Source organism: Mustela nigripes, chromosome X (genome assembly GCF_022355385.1).
Source record: "Mustela nigripes isolate SB6536 chromosome X, MUSNIG.SB6536, whole genome shotgun sequence".
In the NCBI taxonomy this organism is placed as follows: domain Eukaryota; kingdom Metazoa; phylum Chordata; class Mammalia; order Carnivora; family Mustelidae; genus Mustela; species Mustela nigripes.
Window position 1 is genome coordinate 14445279 of NC_081575.1, and position 13927 is coordinate 14459205.

Sequence of the window (13927 nt, forward strand, 5' to 3'; positions counted from 1 at the left end):
ACATTGGGTCGGAGTGGTCCAGAACACCCAGAAGGATTAGGGTAAGACCAGATGCAGACCCTTGTACCCTCACAGTCTCAACACAGAACTCTCTTTTGGGCACTGACATGATACCTTGATTTCTGGGAAGCTGCTGGCCTTGGGTCTGGCCATGCTTCCTGTACTCTTCTCTTCCCTTCTCCCACTACAAGCATTTGAGTGGATTTACAGATTGTTTGATTAAAAAAAAAAAAAAAGATAATCGGATCCAGTGTTGTGCATACTAGCTTGCGTTTACTTAGCCCTTACTGTATGCCAGGTGCTGTGATGACCCTCATTTTACAACTAAGAGGCCCCAAGGCTGTCACTGTCCAGGGTGACCCATTCAGTAAGGGGCCAACCCAGGATATGAATGCAGGTCTAGCTGACCCCAAAGCTCATGTGGCAGGGCGATTCTGCCCCCTGGTCTACAAGTGCATATGTGAGAGTTGCTTTGGTAAGGTTCATACCAGCTCCCAAGATAACAGAACATCACGATACTAGGAGGCCACTGGCCTGAGCCTATAGTGACCCCGAGGACTTACAATTTTGGATGCTGATCCCCGTATTATGCCATCTACCTCTTTGTCCTCGCCCACACGCTTGTGTCCCTTCGACTGACGTGCTCCCATTCAGGAGCTGGAGGATCCCATGAATCAGTCCCGGGGCTTTCCTTCCCTTATGTGCTGGGCAGTCAGCCTGGCTGCCATGTGGGGACAGGGAAGAGGTAAGACAGGGCCCAGTGTTTTTAAAGCTCATGTTCTGTCTTGTGTGAAATCTAGAAAAGCCCAATGGATTGACTGCAGAGACTGTCTCCACCACCACCAGAGAGCTGTATGTCATGGTTTACAGGAACGGGGCAGAGGAAGAGAAGTTTGAAATGCGCTCTGTGGAGTCAGTGGCCCAGAGAAAGCCCAGGGTCATGCGGTGGAAGGCATCAAATCCAACTCGTCTGCTCAAAAGCTTTTTTTTTTTTTTTTTTAAATAGATATTCTTGCCTTCTCCTTTCCACAATTAGATAATTTAAGCATATGAAAACTACCTAATAGGTTGTGTGCTAATTAGTATGTTTTCAGACATGGAGATGAGCCCCGAGAGGAAGTGTGCATCGCGGAAACTCAGTCACAGGTCAAATATTCCCCCAAAATGTCTGTAGCTAATCAGAGAAATTCAAGTACAGGCTTTGCTGATTGATAGACGTGACCAAGCAATTCCCCACACTATAAAGCAGAGCCTGTGCAGCCACCCACATATTTGCTGATACCTGGGAGAAGCACAATATAGTTCAAGCTCGGGTGGTAGTGAGAGGAAACTCTGAAAAGGCTGTTTTTTTTCCAGCCCAGAAATAATATATTGCCCATGACCATCATTTCTCAATCTCCCTAAAGAACCAGCCTTCAAAGATTTAAATAACTATAAGGGGATTTAGAAAGTCAGACCAGAAAGAGCCACAGGCAAAGATTAGTGTCAGGAAGGTTGACAGGTAAATTGTCGTTATGGTGTGCGAGGTGGAGAGAAATGTGTGTAGCCTGTCACTAATTTCCCTCACTAATTTCCGCTAACAATGGGGTGGCCCAACCCACACCATCCAGCTCCATGGATTACGAGTATAAATCAAGCTTCCTGCATCACCAAACATATTATTATTACTTAACACTTAATGAGCACCCACGGTATGCTGCAAGTTGGTTCGTCTCAACAAGAGTGGCTCAGTTTTATTCATAACCCTTCATAGGAAACCGCAAGAGGAGTTCAAGTTTACTTCAGGCTTCCGCCTCCTCAGAGGTGGGGAATAATGCTGTCGGGGCCAGGCCCGCTTTGGGAGGCCTGGGAAAAGTCATTCCTTTGGGCTCCTTTGCTTCGTTGGGACTAATTAATCAAGGAAGGGAAAAAAGGAAAAAAAAAAGGAAAGAAGAAAAAAAGACAACCCCTCACAGAAGGAAACAGATCAGGGGAAAAGCAGACCAGATTCAGAAATGGGGCAAACCACCCCCACCACCCCCGGGCCTGGCCTACGGCGGGGGCTCAGGGACTGGCTCTTCACACAGCAACTTCTGAGACCACAGGGAGACCCGACGTGTGTACGGAAACTACAAATAGGCCATATTATTGGGTTTGGAGGCTGGTTTTAGTAGGGTGGGAAGAAGTGGCTAGAAACCACCATGTGGAGGGCCAGCACCTCGGAAAATGTAGCAAATTTAAGTCCCTTGTAATTCCATCCAGAAATTACCCCTGTTCACATTTTATTTTATTTATTCTTAAAGATTTTATTCATTTAATTGAGAGAGAGAGAGAGAGAGAGAGAGAGTACGAGCAGGGATCAGAGGGAGAAGCAGGAGCCCCGCTGAGCGGGGAGCCCCACGTGGGGGTCAATCCCAGGAGCCCGGGATTATGACCTGAGCCCCAAGGCAGACGCTTAATGGACTGAGCTGCCCAGACGCCCCCACTGTTCACATTTTAGAACAGTCTTTGTTTTTTCTCAATTTGGATGGTCCCTTTGATGGTGTCTGTGCATCTGTCTCCCCCTTTCCCTCTTCTCCTGGAGCAGCGTTGTCAGGACCCCACCACCAAAGAGCACCCACTTCTTTAGCATCTCACAGAGCTCCTAGAATCCTCGGAGTGGGAAATGACCTAACAGGTCATGTCATCCCCGCCTGTAATGTTGCAGCTGAGGACACTGGGGGCCAGGATCTGAGGCCAGGGCAGGGCAAGTTCAAAGTCAGATACTTAGCCACTGGCCCTTTGGCTATTTCTATTTCTATTTCATGTGAAATAGGCTTCCTTCCCTTCTCAGAGGGAACAAGACCTGTTTAGGAAAAGCTGATCTCTAATACCACAGAGCGGTAGAGAAGTTGAATGGGGGAGAGATAGGGTCCGGTCACGGAGGGCCCAGGCCTGGCGCGTTGGGGGAGATTGCACTCCTTCATTTACGCTGCAGGAGCGTTCTGAGCCAAGCCCTGCAAGCGTGAAGCTGTCGGGCAGAGGGAGGGGACCAGATCCCTCCAACAGGGAGGCTGAGGAAATCAGCAGTGGCCACGAGCCTGCATTTCCCCGGTGCGCAGTGGAGGCGGGGGCTGACGGCAGAAACACCGGGGGAACACCGGGACTGCACACCCTCCTTCCAGCACATTTATGGAGCAGCTCTTCCTTTTGCGGCGCTGAGATAGGCAGCGGTGGGGAAAACACACAGTGTCTGTTCTCGCAGAGCCCACGGCCTCGTGGGGAAGACAGATGTCCACGGTGCAATCCCACTCCCTAGGAACACACCGAGGGAATCGCGCAGACGGGGAAGAACGCCAGGCTTTGTGAGGTCAGTCCGGAGCACAGGAGGCCACACGGAAGACTGCGACAAGGGAGCCATGCCGGAGCCAAGATGTGAGAATAAATCACTTTCGGGCTTCCCGCAGCCACCTGACTGACCTGCATCCCAGCACCGCGTTGCTGTCACCTGCTCACTTCTCTGTCCCTCCAGCTAGTTGGGAAGGCCCTTGAGAGGACGCACCAGGTCTGCCACAGTCACTATTTCTCCCTTACTCCCAACTGTGCCTGGCCCATAGTAGGTGCTCAGTAAATACGCGTCTGGTGACTCGGTGAGTGTGTGTCCACGCAAGTGCACAGACACAAGGGCACGCGCAGGAAGGGGACGCCGGCAGAGCACAGGTGCACCCCTAGTGAGAGCCCTTACACTGCCTCTGTCCAGTCCCCTTTCTCATGCAAGGTCTCCCAGTGCATGTGTTCCAAACTCATTTTTTTTTATATGCAAGTCTCATAAAAACATCACTAGGTTCAGAGAGATGAAGCAACTTGTTCAAAGTCACTTAATTCGTAAATTGTAAAGACAGGACATTGAGCAGAAGCTGCCTCATTCCCAATGCCTGAGCTTGTAGCATCGATGCTGAAAAATGCAGTGGTTACCTGGAATTGGGTGCTTCTTGATGCCTATTCTGAATGTCCCTGTGCTCCAGGCGTATCCAGCAGAAGCGAGAGAAATACAGTGGCCAGATGACCATGGGGCAGGAGGGAGGGGGAGGCGAGGGGGGATAGGGTGAGGAAGGGACGGGGGGGCTGGGGAGGTAGGAGCCAAGGAAGAACAGAGGGACTCCCGTCTCCCTGCTGAAGGGCCGCACGTCGGGGAGAGGACTTCGACACACAGGTGCTTTGATTTTTGTTCTCCACTGAGCATTTCTTCTAAACTCTCTAAGGCCACGATTCTCATGCATCTCTGTCTCAATCCCTTTACGCTCTTCAAAAATTACAGAGAACCTCCAAAGGCCTTTGGTTGATGTGGCCATATCTACTGCTATGTGTCGAATTAGAAATTAAAACTGAGAAATTTAAAACTATTGATTCATTTGAAAATAATAAGCAATCACAGGCATTTTTATAAAAAATCACTACGTTTTCCTAAACAAAGGAAGATTTAGTGAGAAGAGTGGCATTTAGATGTTTGCAGATTTCTGTAGTTTCTGGCTTAGTGAAACACACAGGTGGACCCTCATCCGCTTCGGCATCCATTCTCCAGCTATGCTGTTTGGGAGGCAGTGGACGTGGAAGAACCTGTTGCACGTAGAAATGTAATTGGCAAAAGGATGAAGGCGTCTCAGGGACCCCCAGGGTTCCTCTGATCCCCTTTTGAGAACCCAGACTCTGATACCAACTTGTTCTTCCAAAGTCTGCTTGCTACCTGCAAACATTATATTACGGCCACATCTTTGCCAAAGGGAAACAAAAAGTGCCAGGCCTTTTGAGGAGGAAAAACATTTCAGAGCTGCCAGCCCACCACAAAAATAGACTTGGCTTAAAAGAATAACCCTCCATGAAACTCATCAGTCCAGGGAGCTAAACAGCGTGATTGCCCAAGCTCAGAATGGGCTAATTGAAGGATTGGCAGAAGGGCATATAATGCAGCTTGGGAATTAGTGGCACAACTTGCTTCTTCCCCAAGTGCCCAGCTTGAGAGGGCCTTCTTAAGCAGTCTTATTTTTATCTGTGATTTTGAGAATGGCAGGGCCAATTAAACACCCACTCCAGTGTCCCAGGATAACCCATTATGATTCCATTCAAATGTCATTATTATTAAAGGTAATTGCAGGCAGAGGAGCAGAATCCAAAAGTGCCCTTTGAGATCCTCACAATTTTTTTCCTTTTTGTTTTGTTTTTTGTTTTTCAGAGAGACAGAGAGAGAACAGGAGAATATATTTTGAGAAGGAGAGAGCCTTGCTGAGTTCTGGGAATCTGAACCAGGGAGGAGGAGAGGTGCATGCTCATTTAGGAGCTGGCAGAGTACAACCTCCTGACTTCTAGGGTGTAGAAGTTTCTTCCATGTCAGTTACAAAGCAACACTGAATCTGACCATCAAGAAAGGCCAATACCCAGTTTGAGCCTCTTACTGGAGGGGTAAGAGTGGGGATCGGTAAGAGTGGGGAGATACTCTACTGCCTAAAGGCCCAGATGTAGAAGGAGTTTCAGGCCTGACCCCCAAACCTAGGCAACCCAATTTTCTGCCTCTAATGTCAATGTCAATTGATGACCTGAAAAATGATGTCACTTAATAGCATGAGCAGGAGGGGCGCCTGGGTGGCTCAGTGGGTTGAGCCGCTGCCTTCGGCTCGGGTCGTGGTCTCGGGGTCCTGGGATCGAGTTCCGCATTGGGCTCTCTGCTCAGCAGGGAGCCTGCTTCCTCCTCTCTCCCTCTCTGCCTGCCTCTCTGCCTACTTGTGATCTCTCTCTGTCAAATAAATAAAAAAAAAGAAAAAAAATAGCATGAGCAGGATATCCTTCTCTCAAATTCCCCCAGGGGTCCAGGAAAGGCCCAGGGGGAGGTCAGCTTTGGGAGACCAGCAGGCTGTGTGTTGCCATCTCTTTGAGGGATAGGGACCCAGCCCCTAGACTATCATCTATGGACACGAGCTGCCCTTCCCTCTCAGCAGGGGCTGTTTCCTTCGTTGACAACATCTCATCTCCTGTCAATATCATCTCCAGGAGTACCTGCGGACTTGCAGAGATCCAGAGAAGAAGAACCTGTGAGCCTTTGCCCATGGCATGTTCCGCCGTACCAACAGCAGACAACACATGGAAATCCTTAAATCGGGAGGGGGGTGTTGAACTAGACAAACGTACATCTCCCCACCCACTCCTTGTCTCCTATCCTACTCCCACTCCCCTGGACGCACATGCTCCCATACCTCGTGCTGTGCGATGCTATTTTGGAAGGTGGCAAAATTAGATAGGCACATAAACATGAGCTCAGCGCGGACATTTTTGTGGTGAGACAAAATTTCATGTTGTATCTAAGCATCTGTAATTTGGAAGTTCCTTGTTATTGTTGTTGGGGCTTTCTGGTGAGGGATGGCAGAAGGGAAGTCACAAGAGTCTTCCTAAGTGATTAGGACAATGTGGAAATGCTCTAGTGTGTGTGTGTGTGCATGGTGTGAAGGTTATGGCATGTCTGGGACTACTGAATGGCTCTGTGACATTTCTCCTGCCCTGGCTGGGCTGCAAAAGGGCCACGCGGATATATTCTGTCTCTCTCTGCCTGTGTATCTGTCTGTCTCAGTCTCTCTCCTTCTCCCCAGCCCAGTTTCACTCCCTCTGTCACCCACATGGCCACACTTCAGCAGAAAGCTCTGTGGAGTGTAGTATGTACCCCACCCATCTGTCCCTGGGTCCCCTGCAACTTAGCTGCCACTCACCCTACAGAATCTCTTGCCACCCCCCACCCCCGACGGGTCACCCTGAGGGCTGGAGTCCTGCCCTCCCAGCTGTCCTGGCTCAGCAGACCCAGTCACTCTCTGGCATTCACAGCAGTGAGCTCGGGCCCCTTCAGACAGCCTGGGCCTCTGAGAACTTCTCTGTTGGCCCCACCTGGCGGGTCTCTCCAGTTTCACTGAGTTTGGGAAGGCTTTGGCTCAGTTTTATCGGCGGTGTGAACAGGGCTCAGACTTCCAGAATGGCTTCTTCAGGCAGCAAGACTAGTCATAGGAGAGCACAATAGGTTAAAGAGAGAAAGCAGGTTTTCTGGAGGCTTCAGCTTGGGAGTCTTCTAGAACTCCCAGTCCCCATTTGGGCACTTACTAGCTGCATGGTTTGGGGCATGTTATTGAGCTATCTTATGTCTCAGTTCCCTCACTGTACAACAGAGAACACTGTTGTTGGCAAAAGGACCACGCAAGATGGTGTGTGTTGAGTGCTGGCGCACCGTAAGTGCTGGAAAAGATGCTAGTTTTCTTCTCCTGTGGCTAACTCTCCCTGAGACCTTCCGATTTTCCACATTCTTTCTTGACATAGAAGCAGTATGTTGATTTTTCTGATTCATTAGCCATGTCACATGAGCTGACCTGCACATAATGAAGACAGGCTCAGGAAATTCAAAGTCTGGAAATGTCCCAGTTCCCTCATTCAACTCAAACAAAACAAGTCCAAAGCCAATAAGCAATCAAAGTGATGATGGAGACTGTCTCACTCAATTTTGAAGAACTCCAACATACATGTTAATTTTCATATAGAAGCTCTTGGCCCCCAAAGTTCTGTCAGTGGCATATATGATACAGAGAGAGACATTGAGGCCCAGAGACCTCTGCATATAATGTACTTTGAGTGTAGTCTGAAGTCAGGGCGGATGGTGGGATTCCAGCCCCCAGAAAACCCATGTTCCAGCCAGCCAGACATACTAGCCCTAGTGGGCTGTGAAGGAGTGATTTATCTCTGGGGGGAAGGGAGGGAGAGGAAGGCAAAGCCCACGGTCAGTAAATCAAAGGCCAACACAAGAGCAGAGCCCTGAAGCTTGAAGCTTGTGCAATTAGATCTCACCTACCCCTCAAACCCTCTTGAAAGGATCTGCGATGATCTTAAAAAGAGAGCCACAGGCGATGACAGCAGTAAATAACCAAATCTCAAAGCCATTCTGTCTTTATCCATGGACCACACTTCTAATCTTGTCTCTCTCCTCTTAACAGCAGTCTGGGCCTTATCTGCTTGCTCTTCTCTTGTTTTAGGCTTTCCCCTTCTCCAGGGCTCACAGGATACCTGGACAGAGCAATCCAGCAAATGCCCACCTGGCCAGGGTCCTAAAATTGAATTCCCAGTCCTTGGTCTGTGAGCTGGGGAGTCAGCACTTGACATTCTATCCAGCTTGTCCTTGGCACTGAGGCCTGGGGTGGGAGAGAAAACTGGATTCAGTGTGCCCTTGGGACAAGAAATTAACAAGAAGCAACTTAATGAGCAGAACAAATGAGAATGACTTTGAAGTCACTGGCCCAGGGTCCTGAAGGGGAACTGGTTTTAGTGGACTATATAATCCCAGGAGTGGCCAGAGGGGGCATTTTGGGCACCTTAGTGAGGCCAAGTAGGAGAGTTTTGGGGAGAATGTCAGGGAAACAGCTTTCTTCCAGTACCAGGAGAGAAGGGACACGGTGAAGGTAAAAGTGAGGGAACAGATGGGGGCTGTGTGTGTGTGAAGCGCATGCGCATTGGTCTTCCTCTGCGAATTCCCGTGCTGATCACAATGTGGTCTCACAGTCACGGCATGTGACTGACAGAGCACCATTATTTCAAAAGCACAAAAGATGAGTAAGGCAGGCAGCCAATGGGTTCTAGTCTGTCTGCTTCAGGGGCTGAAAGGCGATTGTTACACACAATGATTCCTTGATTATTTTTTATTAGTCACACCTCTCCCTAACTAGAAAAGAGAGAGACACAGTCTCTTCACCTGGAAGTAGAGGTCCAAACCTCACTAAGAGTAGAGGTAGTATCAGACATTTGTGAGCAAATTCCAGGTGTTGGCTTGTATCAACCCGAGTTAATTTTACTCTCATTCACACCAGTGGGGACTGGGGTCCTTCTTTTTGCAGGGAAATGCCTTGGGGGAAAATAGCCCTGAGTTTGTAGCCTGCCTTCAAGAACAACCACACTAGCCTGGGGGCCCCAGAGGCATCATCAATCACAGATGTCAGACTGACTGGGGTGCACACCACATGGCCAAGCCAACATCACAGCCATGCAGTCTGGGCGGGTGATCCAGCCTCATTCAGTGCCCGAGAGCAAATTAGATTTTGGACCCTTTGGTCCTGGACCTTTCAAAGACTCATCTCAGGAAGCTCTGGTCCTGGCTGTTGGGACAACTGGACTCCCTTTGGACATTTTTTGGTCCCGTTGGCCCCTCAAGGAAGTAGGTTCCCTTAGGTAGGTTGCCCAGTTATTAAGTGTGACTCAGAAAGAATGCCCCAAGAGCTCAAGTCCCCTGTAATGGCAAGTCCCAGCTAGGTGCTAGCATTCATAGACCAAACTTGGTGATGGAAGCTGCAGAATGAGTGAAGTAGTGATTGAACATTTCCTCTTTCACTCGTACCTTTTTCTATGACAATAATAGCAGGCGTTTCTGCGATGATGCGGGCAAACCATCCAGAGCTCCTTACATACATGATCTCCTTTGATTATTGCAAGAACCCTTTGGAGAACCATCACTGCTTATCCTATTTTCCAGCTAAGGAATCTGAGACTTGGCAAGTACCATGCGACTTTGCCCCAATGCACAAAGCTAGTGAGGGATAGAGGCACTACTCACATCTAGGTTGGCCAATTCCAACAAAGTGGGGTTTGGAGACTGAGACAGTGTTTATAAAGTACTCTGCATGGGGTCCAGCTCAGCTCAGCTCTCAGCTTCTTCCCATCCAAACTCCATTGTCCCTTCTACTCTGCCCCACCGTTACTGGAGGGAGAGGACGTAACTCAGTATCGTTTCATCTTCTTTCTCTTGTATTTAACTGGTCCAGGACCACCAACCCCTGTGAGAAATAAGATCTCTGCTTCCCCGGCACCCAGCAGCCCTTCAAAGTGAAACCCTAGCTAGGCTGCAAATAACCATTTAGCAGATTATCCACAGACCAGCTTATTGATCAGACTTTTCTATTTGTCTCTGTACCTTGACATCAAATATCCTTACAAGAAAATATTTATTGACTCTACTCAAGACGATAGCCCTCATTTCAATAAGAACATGAGCAGTATCAGCAATCCACTTCAAAATCCCTTCCGGTCGGCTGGATCTGGGAAGACTTCACCCTAGAATTGTCATTTGGGTTGAGTCTACGAGTAGCACATGTAGATGTAGAGGAAAGGAAGGCTTCTGAGGTTATCTGAGCAGAACAAGACAGGGCAGCTGGAGCGCAGTGGGTGGGGGGTGACCTCAGGCAGATGGAGTAATCCCATTTGCTAGAATTATGGGTAGACAGGAAGAGGAGTAGTAGCGCAAGGGAAGAAAATGGCGGAAATGGCAGGCCAGGCGATGGCTTTGAAGCAAGGAGGAGAAAGAGCAAAGCCTGAAAAGCTAGCCTGGGGCCAGATCATGGGGAGGGGTTTTCTTCCCTCTAGGAAATGGAGGAGCCATCCAGATTTATCCAAGTGGAGAACTAGAATCTCAAGTATTTCTGTCAATGGTGATCACACATGATGGATGAGCCCACTCACATTTAGTGGAACCATGACCAGACATCCTGCCTCTCACCTGGGAATGTAACATCATTTATCTTCCATGTGGAGGAAAGCAGGACCACAGGTGTCCCCCAAAACAAACTTACAGACTGAAGAGGCCTGTCAGGTAATTATTATGAAGCATTCAAACAAGTAGAAAATTGTTTTAAAACCTGCCCCCCCGCAATGAGTTCCCCACACATTCAGTCTTTTCACTTTGGGTTGCTTGCTGATGCTGGAACTAAAATGTAGGGTCCTTATTTAGGCCAGGTAGCTTTATTTCCCCCTTTATTTCCCACTTGAGGTCGTGGCCCTGGTGCCTTTCCTTCTATCCCGAAACCATTTTCCCAACTTCATGATGGTTGATTAACTGCAAACATTCTGTGCTCAGCCCTCCACAAGCTGGCAGCATATTTCTACAGCAGAAGTACCTTTTTTTGATTCAAGAATCAATTTTAGTATGCAGCAAAGTGATGAGTCATTGTCTCTGGATGGTGAGATTTCAGATGGTTCCTTTTTTTTTTTCCTTTTGCTTATCTGTATTGTCTGGTTTTGCTGCGGTGAATATGCATTACTGGTGAGCAGAGCCATAATAAAAATAGTCCCAAAGAAGATTCAATTTTATTATAACATCAAGCAAATGAAGCTAGATACAAAATTGTATAAGCAGTGTGACCTCAACTTTAGTGAACCCGAGAAATGATTTGGAGAACGGACCAGAAGGAAATGTGCCAGAATGTTAATAGTTGTCTCTGGGATAGGGACTCTGTGTGCTGGGCTGGGGGAGCAAGGGAAGTGCTAGGGTCTCTAGTAAGGAGGCACACACTCTGAGGGTCACTCAAGCACAGGATGGGTCCCTGGACAGTGAGTCTGGGCCCTGCCAGGGTGACAAAATGTGACAGGGTCTAAAGAAGCCTCTTTCAAATGACTACAGTTGTGTCCTTGCAGGGAGGACACGAGTCCTCATGTCATCCATTTACCTCAGCCTGTCAGCCACGGGCTGGCTTTATGACTTCCCCCCCAGCCCTGTTCCTCAGTCAGCCTGCTTTTCAACTAGTTTTTGCCAGTATTCTGAATACATTTGGTCTTTGGCAAAATTCTTACCAGGGATCAGGCAAGCAACTGTTTTCTCTGATCCTGCATAGGGGCAGGCTTCGGCCTTTGCTGGGGCTTCTTCTTTTTCTGGGGCCCTGCACTCCTGTGTGCCCCTTAGCAGCCCCCACCTTGGTTCCCCAAGAAAGTGATTTTCCAACCTTCTCTGTCCTCCCTACCTCTCCCACGTCATGTCACTTCTCATTCTCAGTCAATGACTTCACCTTGACTATCAGTCCAGGTCCAGGCAAGAAGCAGATGTCACATCCAAATTGGATACTTAAAATGAGTTTAACGAAGGGACCATTTAGAAAGGTGGAAGCCTGGAACATTTTTCCATTTCTTTGTGTCTTCCTCAATTTCTTTCATGAGTACTTTATAGTTTTCTGAGTATAGATTCTGTGTCTCTTTGGTTAGGTTTATTCCTAGGTATCTTATGGTTTTGGATGCAATTGTAAATGGGATGGACTCCTTAATATCTCTTTCTTCTGTCTTGCTGTTGGTGTAGAGAAATGCAACTGATTTCTGTGCATTGATTTTATATCCTGACACTTTACTGAATTCCTGTATAAGTTCTAGCAGTTTTGGAGTGGAGTCTTTTGGGTTTTCCACATATAGTATCATATCATCTGCGAAGAGTGATAATTTGACTTCTTCTTTGCTGATTTGGATGCCTTTAATTTCCTTTTGTTGTCTGATTGCTGAGGCTAGGACCTCTAGTACGATGTTGAATAGCAGTGGTGATAATGGACATCCCTGCCGTGTTCCTGACCTTAGTGGAAAAGCTTTCAGTTTTTCTCCATTGAGAATGATATTTGCGGTGGGTTTTTCATAGATGGCTTTGATGATATTCCATGCTCCTGGATTGGAAGAATAAATATTGTGAAAATGTCTATGCTACCTAAAGCAATCTACACATTTAATGCAATTCCTATCAAAGTACCATCCATCTTTTTCAAAGAAATGGAACAAATAATTCTAAAATTTATATGGAACCAGAAAAGACCTCGAATAGCCAAAGGGATATTGAAAAAGAAAGCCAACGTTGGTGGCATCACAATTCCGGACTTCAAGCTCTATTACAAAGCTGTCATCATCAAGACAGCATGGTACTGGCACAAAAACAGACACATAGATCAATGGAACAGAATAGAGAGCCCAGAAATAGACCCTCAAATCTATGGTCAACTAATCTTCGACAAAGCAGGAAAGAATGTCCAATGGAAAAAAGACAGCCTTTTCAATAAATGGTGCTGGGAAAATTGGACAGCCACATGCAGAAAAATGAAATTGGACCATTTCCTTACACCACACACAAAAATAGACTCAAAATGGATGAAGGACCTCAATGTACGAAAGGAATCCATCAAAATCCTTGAGGAGAACACGGGCAGCAACCTCTTCGACCTCTGCCGCAGCAACATCTTCCTAGGAACAACGCAAAAGGCAAGGGAAGCAAGGGAAAAAATGAACTACTGGGATTTCATCAAGATCAAAAGCTTTTGCACAGCAAAGGAAACAGTGAACAAAATCAAAAGACAACTGACAGAATGGGAGAAGATATTTGCAAACGACATATCAGATAAAGGACTAGTGTCCAGAATCTATAAAGAACTTAGCAAACTCAACACCCAAAGAACAAATAATCCAATCAAGAAATGGGCAGAAGACATGAACAGACATTTCTGCAAAGAAGACATCCAGATGGCCAACAGACACATGAAAAAGTGCTCCATATCACTCGGCATCAGGGAAATACAAATCAAAACCACAATGAGATATCACCTCACACCAGTCAGAATGGCTAAAATCAACAAGTCAGGAAATGACAGATGCTGGCGAGGATGCGGAGAAAGGGGAACCCTCCTACACTGTTGGTGGGAATGCAAGCTGGTGCAGCCACTCTGGAAAACAGCATGGAGGTTCCTCAAAATGTTGAAAATAGAACTGCCCTATGACCCAGCAATTGCACTATTGGGTATTTACCCTAAAGATACAAATGTAGTGATCCAAAGGGACACATGCACCCGAATGTTTATAGCAGCAATGTCCACAATAGCCAAACTATGGAAAGAACCTAGATGTCCATCAACAGATGAATGGATCAAGAAGATGTGGTATATATACACAATGGAATACTATGCAGCCATCAAAAGAAATGAAATCTTGCCATTTGCAACAACATGGATGGAACTAGAGCGTATCATGCTTAGCGAAATAAGTCAAGCAGAGAAAGACAACTATCATATGATCTCCCTGATATGAGGAAGTGGTGATGCAACATGGAGGCTTAAGTGGGTAGAAGAAGAATAAATGAAACAAGATGGGATTGGGAGGGAGACAAACCATA